The sequence below is a fragment of the Aythya ferina genome (genome assembly GCF_964211825.1).
Source record: "Aythya ferina genome assembly, chromosome: 5".
Lineage (NCBI taxonomy): Eukaryota > Metazoa > Chordata > Aves > Anseriformes > Anatidae > Aythya > Aythya ferina.
In genome coordinates, this window is record NC_140301.1 from 8,357,798 (window position 1) to 8,378,785 (window position 20,988).

Here is a 20,988-nt window from a genome sequence, read left to right on the forward strand (position 1 = left end):
GGTGCTTGTAAAAATTATGAATCCCAGAATTGCTGGCCGTGTATGACTGAATAGCTCCAAAGAAAAGTTTTTTGCTTAACAGCTCTGTTTCCATATAGGTAGTAGACATAAAATCATCACAAGAGAGCTGAGCAGGCAGAGCACTGAAAGGGAAAATGAATTCTACTGCATAACATTCTTTCTGAAGTAATCTGGAGAGGCTACAATGTGATGGTGCCATAGACGCAGTCCTGGAAGTAGAGATGAGAACTGCTGTCTTCATTCAGCCCCAGGGAATACTGATGGGCAACTTAATAAGCTGTCATTTTCATAGACTTGTAAAATGCTGCATGCAGATCTTTCATTGGTCAAGAACACTGGGATCTACCTGCACTGAGGTCAGGGAGTGCAGGAAGGGAGAGCCTTGGGTCTCAGTTATCAAGCTGATGGCTTTGAATATTTTAGAAATCAAACAAAAAAGCATACAGAAGACTCAATGTGTATTTCTGAGATCAGTGAAGAAAAGTTTTGTCAAATGTCCACAACCATTCTCCCATTATGGACAACCTTTATGGACTCAGGTGAGGTCACAGAGTGTACTACCGCACTCTTGTGAGTAGGGCCAAGTTGCAAGTTGCTAATGAAATTGGCTGATTGGTTACCTTCTGCAGACTGTAAGAGAGCAAGCTTTTCAATTAATTTCTTGGCTGGCTAACTGAAGTGATCTTTTAATATACCATGAATCATTAGTCAATATTAGCTAGAACAAAAGTGAGATCAGAGAAGTGGTGGTTGTCACAATGACAGTGAGGACTAGTCATTACCTGCAGTAATGACTTTAAAGGATTTTAAGTAATATTTAAACCATTTTGAGTGGAATACATTTGAGTGGCTTTGAAAGGAGATATTTTAAGTTTGTGGAGCTGTTCTGCATATTCTTATGCATATTTTTGCCTTCATATATTTGTTAATGTATTTTGGGGTTGCCACCTAGAGCACCACAAGTAGTAGAGGTGATCCAGTGTTTGAGAGACCTATAAGCTCTGCAAAAAATGCTGGTGTGTTCTGTATTCTTAATTTCTCTGCCTGACTACCAATGTCATCACCTGCTCCTGGATACTGGAGATTATTATAAGACTTGAATGACCTATTTAGCTGTTCTGAATTTTGAATGATGTTTTTTTTCCTCCCTCATCTGCTGAATTTCTTCCCTCCCACCCCCTCTTAGCATAAAACAGAGGAATTGTGAAAGATTATTATATACTTCTGTGAGGCGCTGATCCCTGTATAATCTGTGATCGCTTTATAAGGAAATTAAAGACAAATTTATCATGGGTACTATAAAACTGAGAAAAGGAGAGGAAAGGAGTCCGTGTTTTTAAGGTATATAAATAATTATGTCTACCAGGTATTCTCAAGTCCTGATTCAGAGTACCCCATGGGGATTAAACAAGTTTTAGAAAGAATTTATATGTTACCAACAAGCAATAGTTAAAACCTGCAGAATTTCAAAAGCATACATGTACATGCACTTCTGCATGCAAATGAAATAATACATGTATCTAGCAGTCCACCTGTGCAGTGCAGAATTTTAATGTCAGGCCATAACCCCCAGCCCTCAGCGACGTCAGGTCAAATATGCACAGACATTTGCAAATCTGGCCTTTGCACGACGTTCAAAGATCTCTCTGTAGCAGCTTATGTAAAAAAAATTGAACTCTTAGGTAAACAAATTGGCATATTTATGACATGCAGATACAATAATTTGAGTCTAGATCAATGGTGTAAAACTGTCCACGATATTTGGTGTTTCCAGGTCTGAAATAGAAGTAATTTTCCAGGAATTAGCGTCAATTCTTTCTTCTAGATTTAATTCCTGAACACACAAAGAGTTCATTTTTGTTAATGGTGATAAAAAAGAACATTCAACTATTTGAGTCTGGATCTCTTCCAATTAAACAAAGGATGCAAATTTGCTTAATTAGGGAATAATTGGATTCTGCATCTCAAGAGAATTACTTGATATCTTAAGGAAATGAATGCATCCATTTTTTTTCACATATAGTAAGTTTTAAGTGAAGAGATTTTTATATCCTTTGCTCTGCAATGAACTGTAAGCTACAACTAAATGGAGTTATCACCAGTGAAGCAAACCTGTGCTTATTTAAAAATATTCCATTTTAAGTATTTCTCAGTATCTATCTGTGTGAGAACTGAAATCTTTCTGTGCTTCAGAAACTTTTGCCATAAGCTGACCACAAGTTTCTATGCAAGGCGTAATGTCATACTTCAGCAAAGTTAAGAACGATTTCTCAGATAATGAAGCGATACCTCAACGATTACTCAAAAAGATCCCCCAGTTCCATAAATAACAACTTTTACCATTGATATCTATAGGTAGAAAGTTTTATGAAAGAACTCGATAGTCACATACATCTCACTCTGTAGTAGTGGAAAAACTGTCGCATGAAACTACTACTAGCAAGGATCGTATAATTAATCTGTTAAAACCTGACTGATGTACAGAAGTTGGAGAGTACTGTACATAACATCTATATTAAAAATAACAAAAACATTCAGACAACTGTAAACCCATGAGTCTGAATTAGTACTATGCAAGGATTGGGAATTTATCAACCAAATGAGTCAATAAAGACATAAAAGAAAATAATAAGGGAACAACAACAAAAAAAGTTAACTAGGAAAGAGTGTGATAGAGCAGCCTGATATCATTGTTTGCTTTGACTCCTTTCTAAACAAAAGGACTACAGAAGTTCTCACTTCTAAGGTATCTGGGAATGTATTGTATTTGTATTGCGCAACATAACTTGTTCAGCTTAAAAAGGCGGTGTATAACGGATTAATTGTGATGTAATTAAAAAAAATCAATGTGATAATAATGAAATCCTTAATGAAATGAGAACTAGTGGACTGAACAAAAGACTCCATAATCAGGGTAAGCATCAATCTTATTCAGCTTTTTTTTTTCTTTTTTTTTCTTTTTTTTTTCTTTTTTTTTCATTTTTACCTTGTTGTAAATAGGCAAATTCATTGATGTCTTAAAGCTGGAAAGCATCATTTGATTCAAAGATGAGGTGAAACTGGCTAAATGAATTGGAAGTGAACTAATAGAAACAGGATGAAATGCAGTATTAAACTGCAAGGTCATGCAGTTAGGGACCAATTGCAAGGGTTTCTGCTGTCAACTAGAGCTTCATTGATGTATAATAATTGATAAGAAGCAACACATGAGTGTACTAATTAGCTGCAAAATAATTATTTTTTAGTAAAGATATGACAGTGAAAATAGCAAACATGATGCTCAGATATAGCAGACAGGAGAAATTAGTAGTGGTGTTGTACTGGTAAGATTTCCTCAGGCATATCATATCATCACATATGTGGTTCTGGTCTGATTAAGGAGGTATTGGGGAGGCATTGGGGAGGCAAGGACAATCCCCAGACATGGACTGTATATCTCGAAACAAGACACTGGAACTCATGATAAGGAAGCGGCAGACGGACAGAGAAACAAACGTAAGGACTATAAATCTCAAAACTGGACATTGGAATTCATTATAAAGATACAACAAACGGAAGAATTGGCAACAACCAGCTCTCGCAATTAAGAAACATGCCAATTCAGCAGATTCCTGACCAAAGGTGAAAAGTACACTGTGAGGAAGACTCGGGGTCTTCCTCCCAAAGACCCCTGCCCACGTCCCAAAGACCCCTGCCCACAATTCTTGGAAGGCTCTACGCAGGCGCAAGGTGCCAAAAGGCTAATTAGCATGAGAAGCGAGGGAAGGCGGGGATAGGTAATGCATATGTATAGGTGCTTGTAGAATATTGATAGATTGATTGTATAAATTCAAGACTGCTTTCCGCTTTAGGTATGCACGATAGGTGGAGAGATCCCCCGTGCATCCAGCGCTGCAATAAAGAATATACCACTTAAAGGAATTTCGGCTTCGATCTTTGAATCAGGTCAGCTAAACCGGATGAAAGTAAGCTGTAGCATATGCATTAATAAGAAGAGTAAAGGAAGTGAAGAGCTTTGCCTGTAACTGATTAGCAGACTAGCATGGGCAGGATAGTTTGCCCATGGGTTATAGTTCTAGGACTAGGGCTGATTTGGGTGTTGTGAGTCTGAAACAGAGGCCGCGCTGCATGTGACTGTAGGCACCTGCTGATGTGGAAATAGGCCAGAAAACTGCTTTCGTAAGCCAGCAAAGTAAGGCTAAAAGAGATGTCTTCTCTCTATAAACATGGTGGGTGTGTGTATCAGGCTGGCTAAATGCTTAAGCTAAGGAACAGTGTCAGCTCCAGGATAAAGGGTTCTAAACCTGCTAATGGATACATTTAGCCTGAAAATAGCACTGGGCTTTAGCACACAGCATGATACTTTAATTAGTAGAAATATATTGTAGCAGGGTGTGTCTGCTCATTCTAGTTTTTGGATCATGTTCTTACAGATGGCTCTTGCATTCAGAAAGAATAGTTTCTTTTATGCAGGGAGAAATGCAGTAGCCCTTTCAATTTTATACCAGTTGATTGCAGCTGTGAAGTGGCAGAAGAAGAGGGGAAATTTTCCAAGCAGACTAATTCTATTTTTTAGTGTCTTGTTTTTACCATAATTCTGACAATCAAATAATTTGCTCTGTCTTAAGAAGGAAGGATTTGAGCAGATTTGTTTTTCTAATGGGATATTTGCTCTGAGCTATTCCTTTAACTAAAGAGCAAATAACCTGTGAATATCTAGCACTCCTTTATCATGTGGGATGACTACATTTTAAGGCATGTTATAAATCTGGTGTTTGCATTTCTCATCTTACTATTGTGCAAGTGTCTCCCATTCTGTCCTTAAGGATTTTATGAAATGTAGTATTTAGATCAGAAATGTGTTTCTGGTGTAAAAAACTTCAGTGAATACACTTCCTTCACTGAGGCTGCATGCATTGAGAATATAAAGATCATTCTGGTTTTTGTAGTATCTTACAGTTGTAATGTATTTCTGATCCTCTTCCTGCACAGATCTAGTTTCTGAGTTCCAATACTGTCATCATGTGTGTTGTTTCCTGAATTTCCCTTGTGTTGTTTGCAGATCACTCATCATTTTCATTTATTTTCCATTGTTTTCAACTTCCTCTTCTTGTCCTTTCATTGTTAATGTCAGCTAACCTTAGTTCGATTTTGAGATTTTTATTTTGGAACCTGCCTTCACCGTCACGATCTTTCTCTGAAGAAATTCTGATCAGCTTTTTGGTGATGAAGCTAGAAAACATGATAGCAGCATTTTTTTTTTTCCTCCTAAAGCATTTGTTTTCCTTCTGAATTATTTTGTTTGTGTTACCTTATTTGTATCACTTGTTGTAAAAAAAAAAAAAAAAAAAAAAAAAAATCAGAATCCTTTATCAAAGTTTTTTTTGAGCTTTTAGTGTGCATTGAAATAAAATTGGTTGACAGGTCTTATTAGCTATAACTTGCTTCTCATTCAATTATAGAGTTAAATATTGCAGTTACTTCCTATGTTGCTATGTGCTGCTTTGATACCCTGTGAAGCTTGCTTTAGCTTAGAGGAAAAATGAGTAATTAATTTTTTCCAGAAATTCTGTAAGGTAAACTGTGCATATTTGGATCTCATTGCCAGCAGCATTTTTCTTTAACACGAGAGTGGTTTATTTTTGTAGGTAGTGTACTGCTCTTGCACTCTTACTGAATAGCAATACACTAGTGTTTATTTTCAACTGAGGAATTTTGAATACAAAGGACTGCAAGTGAACAATCTGATTTAGTAAGCTTTGTGGCAATGTTAGTTTATCTGTTTATCTTTTTTCTTTTCTTTGTTTTTTTTTTTTTTTTTCTTTTTTTTTTTTTTTTCTTTTTATGATGCAGCTGAGTGTTTCTCAGCCTCAATATTGTCTAAGTTGTGGAGTGATACCATCAGCTGGGTTGAGGACTATTGACTGACAGTAGCTGAATATTTGGTGTTGACCTTGATTTCTGTTTGCTTGAAGAGAAAAAGAAGAAAGAAGAACATGCGGTTATATTATGCTTACAATGACACTTGTCGCTCTTAGGAAGTGACTTTAGTTTCCAGAATTTGTATGTTCCTTTTTGAATTCTACCTGAACTGGACCCTTTCCATCCTTTGCCAAGGGATCTTTTACCATGTTTTATGGAGGAGCAAATGAATAAATAGAACCATAATGCTTTGTTCTATTGTGGTTTCTTCTTTATGGCATTAAGATTACTGTAAAAATAATTTAGGTCTCTCTGCCTGAAAAGACTGGAGAAAGCAGAGTTACTTCAAATATATATTTGCTTTTCATTATAAATAAATTTTATTTCAGAATAACTGAAAATCTGATGAAAATTTGGATGCATTATGGATCTAGTTTTTAGAACAAAAAAATCATGTGTTGTGAGTGAAAGAATTTGACTCTGTTCCTCCTCTAGGATTGGCTTAGTTATTAACTTCTTGGAAAGCCAGACATTTTAATTCAAAAGGAGAATTTAAAGGAATACTCATGCAGTAAAAATTCTCAAAAGCTGAAAGTAAGTTTTCTGTGAATAGAAAAAATTGCTTTCTTTGACAGGTCTTTCCCATTCCTGATGCCATGAGGAACTGTTGTAAATTAGGTGACATAATTAGGTCTCCTTTGTGTTTTTTACATTTGTTATTGAGTGTCCAAGAGCCCCAGTGTATTGGTTTTAATTGCAGCATACTCCGAAATGGGAAGGCTGTCTTGATTGACCAAAATTGCTGAATAATGGCAGAGGAGAGTTGGGTGGAGCCCTGCTCCATGAGAAAGCTCCCCTGCTGACAGATATAACCTTGTTGGAAGTTCACTGTCTTCCTCAAGAACTGTCACCTTATGAGTATGCAAGCTGTTACGTGAGGAATCCTATGGCTATTCAAACGTGCAGTTATCCTGATGACACACACAACTAAATCAACCCAGGTAGAAGCTGTCTGCAGTGAATTGTGAAAGCACCAGAATATTGAGAAATGTATAGGGACTAGAAAGGGAAAGGATTAATTCCTCAAATAGCTTCACAGTTCCCATTTTTCTTGAAGATTCACGTGTTCTTGGAATTGTCAACCCCATGCTTTCTCCTCTGCTGGCTCATGTCTTACTATCTCACAGAGCCTACATATCGAAACGATCCATTGCCCTTCCTTTATCAAGGATAGGAAGTCACTGGTTTCACAGGAGTTGGGCTGCAGTAACTAAGAAAAAAGTTGAAAGAATGTGGGGTGATAAACCAAGACATGCTGTTCTGCAGTCTCGGTCTGTTCTCATTTGATGCAAAGTAGATTCGTTTTCACTATAGCAGGAAAATGGAAAGGCAGATGTGTGAAAGGGAAACAAACTTTAGCTGTAGAATCTAATTTTAACCTAAAAAGATTTTTCTTTTACTTGTTTATTAGTACAGTGTGTTTTCTTTTCCTTCTCATCAAGACAGCCTTAAAACAATCTGTCCTCAAATGACATGGAAAGGCAGGTTGTCCATGATTAATGGTTTTGATACGAAAATAAATTATCAAGCATGGACGTGGGCCACTTCAAACTGCTGCTGCAACCTCTTAATTATTTAATAGTTGCTAAAGAACCAGGCCGTTATCAGAGCTCTGACATTTTAAAAAATTGATTGTTGTACCTGCAGGCTCAAGGAGGCTTTTCTCTCATTAAAAAGAGTAAAAAAAAATATTAATGGTAAAAGAGTTAATAAAAAACCAAAGAAATTGGACAGGGGAAAGTGAATGCACTGAACTTCTAAGCACATAAAGAGCACAACAACAGCATGGTATCTACTGATGTCAAAGCTTACATGTGCCTCTGATAAGACACCGCTGATCCAGAAGTGGCAGTATTCACGAGATGTTCTTTGTAACGTAGTGGAAAAAGGAATGTGCCCAGAATGAATACTTTGGAATGAACCTTCTCTGACAACTGATTGGAAATGTTTAAGAAAGTCCTATTCAAAAGGCCATCTGTCTATTATTTTCATACTGTTTCTGTCTTGTGAATTACTACAGCATCATTTGAACCAAGGTTCTCTCTTTATGTTCCAGATTTAAAGATACATGTTCTGTCTTCACAGCTGCTGGCTGTAATGTGAGTGGGAATGCCGATACTAGGTAGGGGAATGTGTAATAAGGAAACTGAAAGTAGTTCAACTCCCACCATTTAGTTGTGATCTATCTGTCAATCAAACTGAGTCATACGTTGCTGTCCCTCCCCAATTTTTTTTAGCGCGCATACTTTAAAAACAATTATAAAATATGAACAGTATTGTGCAAAATTTTTAAAAACTTCAATAGGCAAGAATGTAAAACTTACTGCAGTGTGATTTTTTCCCATTTACAGGCATTGCTAATTAATCCATTTGCATTTCTAAACACATGTAGATCCTGCATCCATTAACAGACAAACAAGACTTTCAAAACCTAAGGAGTTACCAAGAAAATGAAGACAGGTTCTTAACTGAGGTGGAAGAAAGAGAGATAGTGGTCATAGGTGGAAACAAGAGTGGCTTGAATTAGGTATGTTGAGGAAAAAAATATATCATTGTGGGATAATTAAGCATTAGGACAGGTTTGCCAGATGTAGTGGAATCTGTGTTCTTGGAGAATTTCAAGACCCATTTGGACAAAGCCCAAGGAAATCTGTCTTAGTCTCAGTCTGCTTTGAGCAGGAGGATGAGCTACATGAACTCCTTAATTTTCTTCTAACCTAATGATTCTGTGATTTCTGAAACTGCCTTTATTAGAGAAAATGCAAATAATGTTACCACCCATAATCAATTATTTTATTAGTATGTTTTTCAAAAACCGTATTAAAGATTGAGAAATCAAAAAGTTTGATCAAATTAATTGTAACAAAGGAGTGAAGGTTTGACTGCAATGGCTTATCCTGATTCTCCTAATATTTTCAGAATATAAAATCAGACCAACAGCAAGTACAAAATGTGTCTCTATATGGGTGAAAAAACAAGAGTCATTTAAAAACAATGTTTTTCAGCGTGCATGTCTTATTTAAGCCTCGAAGAATGAAACAATTTTTTATATCAGTAAGGTAAAGAATAAAAAGCTGAATTCCTGTAAGTCTACATTTCCAGTGAATATGAGGACAAGGAGTTTAATGAATATTATTGTGGGTAACAAAAATTTAAAGATTGATTTCTTTAATTTTTAACATGTGCTTTCTTTAGTCATAGTTCCCAGAAAGAGCCTTTCTGGTTGTCTTTGAGACAGTTTGTTTTGGTGACTTGCATCCGCTGTTTTTATGGATGCAAGTTCTATTACACTGTGAAGTAAAGAGGAGGCCTTTTGTACAGTTCAGTCTAAAGTCTCCTCAAGTGATCTAGAAAAGATGGTGAATTGCTTCCTTTGATGGATATTATGCTAATTATACGTCCCTCATAATACGGTCATATTTGATTGCTGCTGTGCAGGCATGTCTGTCTATGGGTAATACAGCATAATGAGTCTTTCCTTTCCTTACTCCTTGCTACCAGGTGACTTGCCAATTCTAAATTATGCTCGGTAAAATTAGACATTATCTTTTACATAATAGAACCCATATACTAAAAATATTTTGGGATTCTGAGGTTTGCATTCAGAATTATATCCAGAGAATTCTTTATAGACATGCAAAAATAGCAACAAGTAACAAGAGAACACTGAGATGTGTTTTGCATCAGTGGTCAAAAAGACTACTGCATCGTATCTGAAAACCCGCCTGTTCTTTTATTTTACGTAGCCTACCACAGTTAATGAGGTTGTGTCTGATATGATTGCTGAATCCGGGATCTGTGACAGAAATTTGATTATCCAATTTCACGTTTCGCACTGTATGATAGTCCACTGATCGTATATCTTCCATACTGCTTGTGAAGTTTCACACCATAATTTTATAGTGTCAAACTGTTCTTTAATCATTTCCTCTTGCTATGAATATAAAAGACCTGGACCACAAACCTCTCCAATATTTCATACAGATTCCTACTGAGGAATTCTCCTACTCAGAGGCATGTTTTCTGATGCTTATTTTTAGAAGAAAAGATTAAATTAGATGAGTTCCATTCACTATTGCCTTCTGTACTGCATTGCCTTTTTTTCTGGTCATGGGTTCTAATATTACCAGGTATTAGGAATTTCTATTGAAGCGTCTCCTGTCAGCAGTATCAGAATAGGGCTCCATAATCATATGGTTCCAGAGCACCCTGACTTGGTTTTGTTGGGCTGTATAGCTAAGACAAGTGCATAAATTAGCACATAGTCACAAACACCCATATATTTGACACAACTTAATGAAGCACCGAGAAATAGATTTACTTTTCAAGCTTCAAAATTTGTTACACATTGTAATGGAGTTAGAGCTAGATAAGCTCTAATTTTTCCACTATTTCTATTAAATAAAACATCAGTTAAAAGATCTAGAAAAGAACATGTGATGATGGGTCAAGGACAAGGTAAGCATAAAAGTGCCAGTGATCTGTATACATTCTGTCCACATTTTCTGACCAAGCAAAGATACAGGTCAGGTGTAGATCATCCTCACAGTGCTTAGGAAGAGTTCTATTTGGAGCTGATGCTTATGTACAAGTCTGTAACATTTTTTACTGGTGGTCTGTCCGTTTAAACATGAAAGCACATAAACAGGCTGAACATGAGAAAAGGCTCAGACCTTTAATTTGCAAAGTAGATGTACCTGCTGTGGGGCATGTCTGCAAACAAGTGAGTATGGGGGGAAAAAGTAAGCAGCTTGCTTGCTGCAAGAATGACATTGCTTGTTACAAAAAGAGTCCAGTTTAAATTTATGGCTTTGCCAGCCAGTGGAGAAGAGAAAAAGGCTTGTATGTGAGTCACGCGCTATACGTCCCTGAGCACCTCCTAGGGCAGTGCACATCATATAGCAGCATGCTTCACTTGTGCCTGTATGCTGAAAGACACAGCCAGCCCTGTGGTCACAAATGGAATCTTTTGTAAGATTAAAAGTTTATGACTGTTACTAAAAAGGTGGCAGGTTGGAGGCCTGAAGCACCACATGAATATGGTACAGCCAGTTCAATTTTTGCTTCATTTAATATGGTTCAGTTCTGACTATACTGGCAATCTTTTTGACCTTGACTTGCTGCAAAACGTAAACACTCATTTTCAGTTGAAGGTCTAGTTGAAGGCAAATACATTGTTAAAAACGTTTATTTTTGTCAGATTTTTATTTTTATTTTTCTAACACAAAATGTTAACATTTTGTCCCACTATAATCCAATGGGACTGCTCACATGAATGAATTTATTTGGACATAGCTATTTTCACAGTACTGAGTCTTGTGAAATCAACTGAATATCTGAATTGAAAGTCATCATGAGATTCTTTGATGTTATGGATTGATTCTATTCTGCTTCTTCTGTGAAGACCGAATGAAAGCAGAACTTTCAAACTTATGTGTCTTTTTTGATGGTAGCTGTGGGAATTCAAAATGTAACTGGTTCTTCAGGAATTATCGGGAATTAATGAAAGTTTCTGATGGCACAACTGTTATTGGGAGCGGAGCAATTTGCTGTAGTGTGAGTGGAGAAAATAACAACAGCTCTTTACATTTCTCCAGTGTTGATAATGTATTTGCACCAATTTCATGTGAACTTTTTTCCTCTTTGTCGTGGTTTTATTTTTTTCCACTGTTGTATCACACTAAAATTATCTTCAGTACCTTTTTGAAATATACAGCAGATTCAAAGCCAGGCAATAATCTGACATCAGTCAGGAATAACAAAGGATCATCTTACAGTTGCCAAATGTGTTGATGATATCAGTCCAACAAGAGATAGAAATCAATCCCTTTTCACAAAATACCTCAGTTTTGACAGATTTTGTGTACCATCTCAGAAGAAAGTTTGAAGAGTAAAATGGAATGAAGGTTGTTTCATGTGCTGATTTCTGTTTCTCAGAATTAGGTTTGTGAGAAAAGGTTGGAAAAGGTAGAGGCTGGTGTGGCTCAAAATGTACCGTATCACATGGTACATACATGGTACATCAAACATGGTACATCATATGGTACCATATCATATAGTACCTACAATGTGCAGAGTATCAGTGCATTTGTACATATAACAGGAATATAATCAATTATCTTTGCAGCTATAATCAGTGTACCTGTACTAAACTGGAATATTTGAATTAGTAAATATATTGTGAAACTTCCAAGTATAGTTAACTTAAATTTTCAGCAAGCGTTAACTCATTTTGGAAATCCCCTATAGATAAATTCAAGCAATTAGGGTATTGCTCAACATTCTCAACAGCTTTTAAGTAACAGAAGAAAACAAGAGAAAAACGGAGCTTGATTACAAATAGCAGAAAAATATTTATCAGTGGTGATATTATTAATTTTTTTCTAGAGGTTGATGACTTAAATTATAAAAATACAAGTCTGAAGATGAAACCAAATTCCAAGATCACATATGATCAATACCTTTATTTCAAAATTATCTTTTCCTAGTAAGGAAGAAGGTTCCATTACTTCTGCTGCGCATGGCTATGTGTCTCAGAAGAATACGACTCAGTTTCAGAATTTCTTGCATCAAATCTTGATTTATGAATGAAAAAGTACAAAGTTAGACATATTTACTAATAATTTTGGGGTTGAGTACCACCAAAAAAGTGGGAGGGAGAGTGGAGCAAGCTTTCATTACTGCCTTGAACCCACTAGATGAATTTTTATGCTGTTACTAATTGTTACTATTCAGTTACTTCCGGTTCCACATAAGACAGGGTTGAGTAATGTGAGAATGAGAAAACAGTACTGCAGAATTTAAGTGGGAAAAGGAAAACATACACTTCTCAATAAAAATATAAATCCATTGTGTTTTGTAACTTTAAAGGTTCAGTTAAGTAACTGCGATAGTAAAGCATGAATTTTTCCAATTTAGGCTTCCGAGCCAAAGCAGTTACTGGAGAAGATTAAGAATTCCCTTTCTAAGAGCCACGGGATTTCCTAGTTTTATAAAGCTAAAGTTTTTGTCTGTCATTGCGCATATAACAGAAAAGGAAGTGTTAGCCAAGTAAATGAGTGATGATGGAACTAAGAAAGACCTGTAAGTACTTTGGAGTTCCAAATCCACATCATTGCTATTCAGCATAAATTAAAATCCTCAGAGGTTAGTATTTACAATACATGATCCAGAGCCAAAGCGATCAACAGGAGAGTGTGGTACAAGCTAATAATTCATTACCTGTTACTTCTTTCCTACACTTAGTTCAGGAACAATCTGAGAATAATGAATGTAAATGAATATAAAATGTTTTCTTATGTGGTTGGAGTTCAAAGAGAAAATAGATCATAAATGATGGAATATAAACAGACACCTCAAAATCTTGTTGAGAAACTTTCATAGCTGCAATTGATGAAACCTGCAGAAGTTCTACCAATGGTGTGCAAAAAGGCTTGGGTGCCATGAACATACATGAAAATTGAACATAAGCAACCTGAAGAATTCAAACCATTTTTGAGGATAGATTGTGTGGTAGTTTTTAGGTATCATCAGTTGTTTATGAATCACTTAGTTCCATGATACAGAGTCATTTTATCTTTAAAATTCATTTTTTTTTTTCAGTCTCATCTTCAATCTTCTTATCTTTATCAAAAAAATAGAGGACAAAAGTGGAATTATCTTATATAAGAGATGGTCCTCACCCAGGTTTTAGTGGAATTAGAGCTACTTAAGCTTTGTGCTGACATTGATTGATGGGGTAAATTTCATACTTGGTGAGTGATCTTTACTAACTGCGATCATTTTGCATTTACTTGACTAAGTATATGAGAAAACACTTCTGTTGTGACTATGTGAATAAGTGTACATGTTAATACCAGTAACTATGCACCCATGTGATTTTAAAGTTCTGTCCTCTTGAATATTGCTTCCAGTAAAACTTATAAAAGCATAAATCTTTGTAGAAGAAAAATCCAAGAAGAATTTGTGTGTTTCTCCACAAAACTTGACAGGCAATCAGAGTGGAATTCATGGTCCTTTCTTAGTAGCATTTGTTTATTACTTGCTTTGATTTCTTCCAACATTTAAAACACTTATATGCTGTTACAGTTAGATACTTTTGTGGTTCTCAAGTCATATGATGTATACATTCTGACGATCTATATATAAAAAAAAAAAAAAAGGAAACAGTAGTTTTCTGTGCTCAGAGAATACATGTGATATCTGGGAGGCAGAGTTCAAAGGATTAAGGTGTGGAGAACCAAAGCTAGCATAAGGGAGACATCATTGTTTTATTCATTTCTTTGTGATGCAACAGTACAAAGCAGAAAAGTAAGCAAGCAATTTTTATTTAAGCAATAAGTAAGCAATTTTTATTTTTAAAGAAGATTAAATGTTGTTTTTACTATGGATTTGTCCCTGCTACCTACCTCGTTGCTCATTTTATTTAATCTTTTTTACATTTGCTTTCCTGTGGAATCTAATCAATCTGAAGTTCATCTCAGGAGACAGATTCAAAAGCTTGAGTTTTATGTCCATTTTTGATGGTCTGAGTGGTAATCCAATTAGATTTCTGTTTATTCTTCAGGAATTTAAGCCTTATCAATATTACAACTGCTGAATAAATATCTTGAGGTATCTACCAGCTAGATTGACCATTTTAACTGTTATGTTTTATATACTTGTGTCTATATGATGGAGTTCAAATAGAATATTTCAGTTAATTCTGAACAATTCAGTTAATTTCAGACTGATTGAAACATATTTTCCTGAGCATGCTATGCTGTTATCTTTGCAGGGCCGCCTTTTTTGCTTGGCAAAGTAGACATCATTGCTTCCCTGGTTCCAAAGATGAAGGAGTTCCTGCACTTCATAAAGAATTTATCAAGTTTGTGTTGCATATCTTCTGAAAAAGAAGTTCCTCAAGGACAAGAGCTCAACAGTAAGCTGTAATTAGAGATATAAATAAGTAATTTTTGTAGTATTTGACCTAATGGTACCCTTACTAATGTGATGTGTAAGTCAGATTTAATTTGATTGAGTTGATGGAGTTAAATAATGATCTCACCTTGAAAATGACCGAAGTTACTATACCACTCAGGGAGAAAAAGGATATATCTTGACTGGTAATCTAAACCCATGTCTTATACATTTATTTTCCTATGTCTCTTGTAATGAAGCACTGTATCACAAACAATAGTCTAACATCACTGAAAGGGTAATTAATTTATAGCTAGAAAACACAACAGAATTAATTTAAAACCACTATGTAAATTGCATTTCTTTGTTGTGGATATGAAAAGTAAATTCAGCATCACTGTAATAAAGACTTTTTTTAAACAAAATAACATATTGCTTAGGCTTCATAATTAAAAATACAAATGGAAATTACTCCATTCAATATGTCGGCTTTAAGGACTATACATATCTGTGTAGATAGCCACTATCTGTTTTTCCAAATGATCTGTGATATAGAACTTCTCTGCAATGGCTACAAACCTAGCCCATTTGTCACAAAAGTGCTTTCCATTGCCTTTTTTTTAACATGCTACAAAGATGAACAGCTACATGGTCTTAAATAGATCAAAGAAAACAGCATTTAATATGCTTTATGAAGATAGAAGGAAAACCATGGAAACGTATGTATGTACACGTGTGTATATATAGGTGAGAGGGAGAGTTGTTTTATTGGACAAGAGAACATTTTTCCATAGCAGAAAACTTCAGGTAGTATTTATGTATGTATAGAAACACTTCTTTCCAAAAGAACAATCTAGCACATCTTTACATCTTTTAGGACCCAAATCTGGAGCGATAGGAACTTTGTGAGCATGTTTTTCTTTCACTGTGCATAAAATTCTCTTTAAATCCAAAAGGTTTCGGTGTTTCTTTTGCTCTGAATGCACTGAAGATTCATGTTGCTGCCAAAGGTACCATATAAGACCAAAGTCTTTTTCACAGTTATTGATGAAAAAACATCATCTTTTGTTGTCCTACTCGAAGTCTGATTCTTCATTGCACTGGCAGGGATTAGGGCTGATGATGCTTTGTCTGTGCACTGTCATGTGCATTTTACTCCTCACAGTAACTGTATTCATGCATTTTTTTTACCTGTTTGTTGAAATTTTGCTCCTGAATAATAACTAAATTTCTTTTTTTTTTTTTTTTTTTTTTTTTTAAATACAATTCATGGCTAATCCTGGAGATTTAATCTTGGTTAAAAAACAAAACAAAACAAAAACACACCACCAACAAAACACAAAACAACAACAATAAAAACCCTTGATGGAATATTTTAAGAATACTTCTTGCCCTGGGATTACACAGTATTGGTTGCTGATGATGGTAAACGTAGTGGTAGCTTAAGATCAAGACACAAGGAGGTAGGCATCAAATAAATTTGAGAAAAAGTGGTACTTAATTAGCTAGTTATCATTAGCAACACAAGCTACTTCCCTTTCATGTATTCTCTGAATTACTACGTGATTATGTACTTTGAAAGCAAAAAATCAGAAATTGTGGAATGTGAAACTAATTCCCAGCATCTCTTAGAATTCCAATGAAACCCAACCTGTACTGCTACACACTCATCGCTTAGTGTAGTGGAATTACATGTGCCATTTTTGTTTGTTTTACAGAAGCTATAACTGCAAATCTGGTGCTTGGTCCATGCTGGAAAAAAAGTAAGTGTTGCAAAAAAAATTACATACATAGTAAGCACTCTTCAGCCTATTTTTTAGGTCACGTCATTGAAAATAAATATCTGCTTTCTTCTAAAAATTAAAATATACACAAACAGAGAGCTTAAGAGAATAGGTAGGGTGTTGCAAACTCAAGAAACTTGCTCCCCACAGGAATACTCTCTGTTGGATTTCCCTTCACAGACTTCATACTGTCTTAATACAGACACAAAAATGAAGGTACCATTTGGCTAAAGTGAGGTTTGAATTCAATGAAGCATTTGCTACTTGAGTCATAAATGATGAGCTGTATTTACACAATCTGCAATTAGTTCCAAATTATTCATTAGGCAAGGTTAAGAGAGCAATGAAATGTTTAAATCACATACCATCTGCTTGTCTGCCAGATCTGATTCATTTGGTACACATGGGAGAACTGGGATTTAGACCACCAGTCTTCCACCAGTCTTCACTTTCTCTTCCCACACTGGGAGAGAGAAAATAAGGCTCCTTGTATTTGTAAAACAGCGTTAAACAGTTTGTCCATTTCAGCCTGAATGGAAACCAAAGAAAGTCATTTTAAAATGTAGCCAGACAGCTCCTGCTGATATACTTCAGAGGTGAATGGATGTTTGAACAGTGCAATGGTCTGAGAAAACCTTTGTGGCTTGCACTGCAGCCTGCTTACTCTGTGCCCCGGATGGTTTCTTTATGTCATGTGTTGTGTGTTCCTGACCATTATCCTTTGGCTGGTTTATGCTATATTGAATTACCCTGTATAGGGCACATTGCAAACATATAAAATTGCTTCATCTATGATCCTTGAAAGCCAATACCTAGAGGTTGTGAAGAGGCTGAAGTATTTCCCTGGATTTGTCCTTTCATTTAGGCTTTAAAGACCTTTGTAGCTCTGTTTGCTCTTTATTTCACAGAAACTTTTCAGTGTGTTCAGATGTTAGTAGCTTGCTTTTACTGTGCAGTGTTGATCATGGCATGGATGAACATAGCCATCATTTGAACCTGGGTAACCCTCTGAAGTCTTTGTAGGTGTAGAGATATGAAGAAAATTTTTACCAGGTGTCTACAACATTTTTGGGGATCAACGGAATCCTAGAAATCTGGTAGCTGGAGATAGGAAGGTTATAACCTAAGGAGAATATTTAATCTGATTTTGCTATGTCCTCACAGTCGTAAACTAACATTGGGTTAGAGTCCAAATCCTAATCGTGTTCCCATAGTACATTATGCTTCCTATGTAACCTCAGAAAGCCACTATAAGTTAAGGTTCAGTGGGTTATTTTAACCTCCGAGGAATGCGAAGACAACTACTTACAGATTCTTGAAGTGATAATGGGTTACAGCAGTGGTTGCCATATAAATAATTGAGTTGCCCTACAAACATAGTACCATCAAAGTCTTTCAATGCCTACAGTTCTTGAGTTCAAAGTGACTAGCTTTTCATTCTCAATGGAAAAATTATTAAACTTCATTATCTCAAGTCTCCTATTGTAGGTGCTTGCCTTGCCAGCATACTGTGAGAGGTAATGAGTACTTTTGTATTTTGTGTACAAAAAGTACATGCTCACTTACTAAGTTTGTATGTTTGCCCTAACTGCATTTCAGCTGCAAAAAGTGGCTTCATCAAGCAAATAGTGCAAATTGAGTAGGAAGAAAGTGGGTAAGAGAAATAAAGAGGAGGGTATATCTGTATATCACAAGGACAATGCTGAAAGTCTACCATGAATACAAAGAACTTCAGTTTCAATAACATCCTAAAGCAAACTTCCAGATGAATTAACTACAATAAACAGATACCAGTATGATACATGACTGCATTTTTAAAACTTAGTTCTTAAGGAAGCCTTTATGATGAAAAGCTAATCTGATCCTGAAAAACGCCTCAAGTAACTGTTTCCCTTAAGGACTGTTTTGTTAGTCTGGCTTCCTGTCTAGAACCTGAGGCCACTTAATAAAACCACTTTAATTCCTAGATATTACATTATTCCAAACCTGATGAATTTATATGTTGCTCTGACAAATATCTGGATAGACTTATTTATTTATTTACTTTTATGAAAGCACAGTATTCTAGGTAATCAGAAAAATAGTGAAGCAGGATTTCTATAATAATCACGTTACAAAATACTTTTCCTTTTAAAACGTGGTCTGTTTTGGTCTGAGTTTTGCTTTTGTGATTTGCTACAAATCTTTCTTCTAACAATGGAAATTTAAGTGATGCGAGGACTTCAGAACTGGAACTTAATTCTAATAGCAGCTTTGTAAAATGTAAAATCAGAACAAGAGTGCAGATAATAATTTCCTCAATCCTGTCGTTACACGCAGAAGTTAAAATCTCTCTTTCAAACCCATTTCTGTCTGTAATATGTTGCCTCATTTTATAAACGTCTCATCTGTTAAAAAGTAAAACAAGTAAGCAAAATGTGGCCTAAGAATGATGTTTGAAATGAATGTTTGTCTAGTTTTCCTCTGAAGGAGAGCTGCTAATAAGAACAGTACTACACTAGACATACTCTTTTTTTCTTTTTCTTTTTCTTTTTCTTTTTTCTTTTTCTTTTTCTTTTTCTTTTTCTTTTTCTTTTTCTTTTTCTTTTTCTTTTTCTTTTTCTTTTTCTTTTTCTTTTTCTTTTTCTTTTTCTTTTTCTTTTTCTTTTTCTTTTTCTTTTTCTTTTTCTTTTTCTTTTTCTTTTTCTTTTTCTTTTTCTTTTTCTTTTTCTTTTTCTTTTTCTTTTTCTTTTTCTTTTTCTTTTTCTTTTTCTTTAAAAATAGCAAAACTATTTTAAAACTTTTTTTTTTTTCCTACTTTATGACATTTTCCATAGTTTCTACTATGGAAAATCCCCCTCAGGATGGTATAAAATGGACAGACTTTCTCTTCAGAAAAGCTTTTAAATGATCTTTTCTCTTAACCCCAACTCAAATATCCAACACATGAACAACAAGCTGCAACATATAGCTTGCTTATGCAGCAGATTGCAATTTCATGTGAAGTATCCAACATGCAGAATAAGGGTTTGATGCTATGCTAAGCTATTTTATTTAATCTAACTCTTCTCTCTGTACTATGTTGTGTCTAACCTGTGTTCTTTTAAATGAGCATTTTACTTTGCAATTGTGAATGGGGGATATGAAGCAAAGAATTCCAGAAATACCAGTGTTCATATTGCTGCAACAATTATCCTTGGATGAGTTGGTTTCAAGTAACGTGTGATTTTTGTAGCTCTAGCTAAGTTATAATGTTGCCTTGTGATTGTGCTTGTGTTGATTATAATTGGATTGCCAATTGCTGCCAGGTTGTACTAAGTGCATCACTAAAAAACAAATTTCTGCTAATTTATTTTCGTACTTGGCTCAGGCTCAAAATTTCTGATGATTTCTTCTTTTTGCAGTCACATTTGGCCCAAACAGGTTTTCAAACGTAATGCATACAGAGTTGTCCATAATGAATTCCGTCCTCCCCCTAGAATTTCAGAATACACCACCTTTGGAAAAACTATTCTCTCTCTTTTTTGCATCAGGTTCTTTTCCACACTCAAACTATATTTTCATTTCATATGTTCTTGACCACAGTCAGGATTTATTTCTGGGCTATCTTGATCTATACTTTCTTTTAAAAGATTTACCACATAGATAGCTCTGCTTCTCTCACTGCTTGTTACTCATCAGTAAATGCTGTAGGGTCTTGTCACATTTCCTCCAAGACTTTCTCTAATACTGCATCTTGTTCTTTTAAAACTGAACAAGAAATACTCTCCCAGGGAATGTGTTTTTTTTTGCTCCTTATTTTACTCTCAGGTCGTATCTAGGAGCATACATCATTTTATGATCTCTGTGGTTAGAATGTAGCTGTGAATTAGATAGTCTTATAAATAGAAAGTGAACTAGAAGAGGATAACATAGCCCCAAGCTAGAAGAGGAAAACAAAACACCAAAGCAATGAAGTATCACTGTGGATACAATGTGGTACTGGAACTGAAAAACATCTATGTCAGTGTACAAAACACTGCATATTAAAACTTGTAGGGACAATTAACATTTTTTTATTAGATCACGGAATGGTCAGAAAAGTACACAGAGGCATAAATTCTTACACAGGCGTGTGCTTTTGAAAACTTCAATTGTTTTCCAATTTTGTCCAATTATTTCATCCAGTACCTCCTCACCATTACATCTGGACTTAAATCTTGACTGCCATACAAATGCTGTGGCAGGCAGCACTACAACAGAATACTGTTGGTATGTGAGAAATTTCCACTAATATTTGGAATCATAAATGAATTTCAGCGAAGAGATTTGGAGGAAAAATCAA

General features: G+C 35.4%; 1 protein-coding gene across 4 annotated transcripts in view; it reads left to right on the forward strand.

The window, feature by feature from the left end:
- KCNA4 (potassium voltage-gated channel subfamily A member 4) overlaps positions 1–20,988 on the forward strand; it is an 84,252-nt gene that overhangs the window by 44,681 nt on the left and 18,583 nt on the right. For 2 of the 4 annotated variants that reach the window (XR_014693920.1, XM_084522149.1), the window contains one exon: positions 14,780–14,923. The gene's annotated coding sequence lies outside the window, so the exon portion shown is untranslated. Of the gene's footprint in view, positions 1–5,874; positions 5,921–14,779; positions 14,924–16,619; positions 16,665–20,988 lie in introns of those variants that run through there. The other 2 variants (XM_084522148.1, XR_014693921.1) reach the window with 2 other exon arrangements.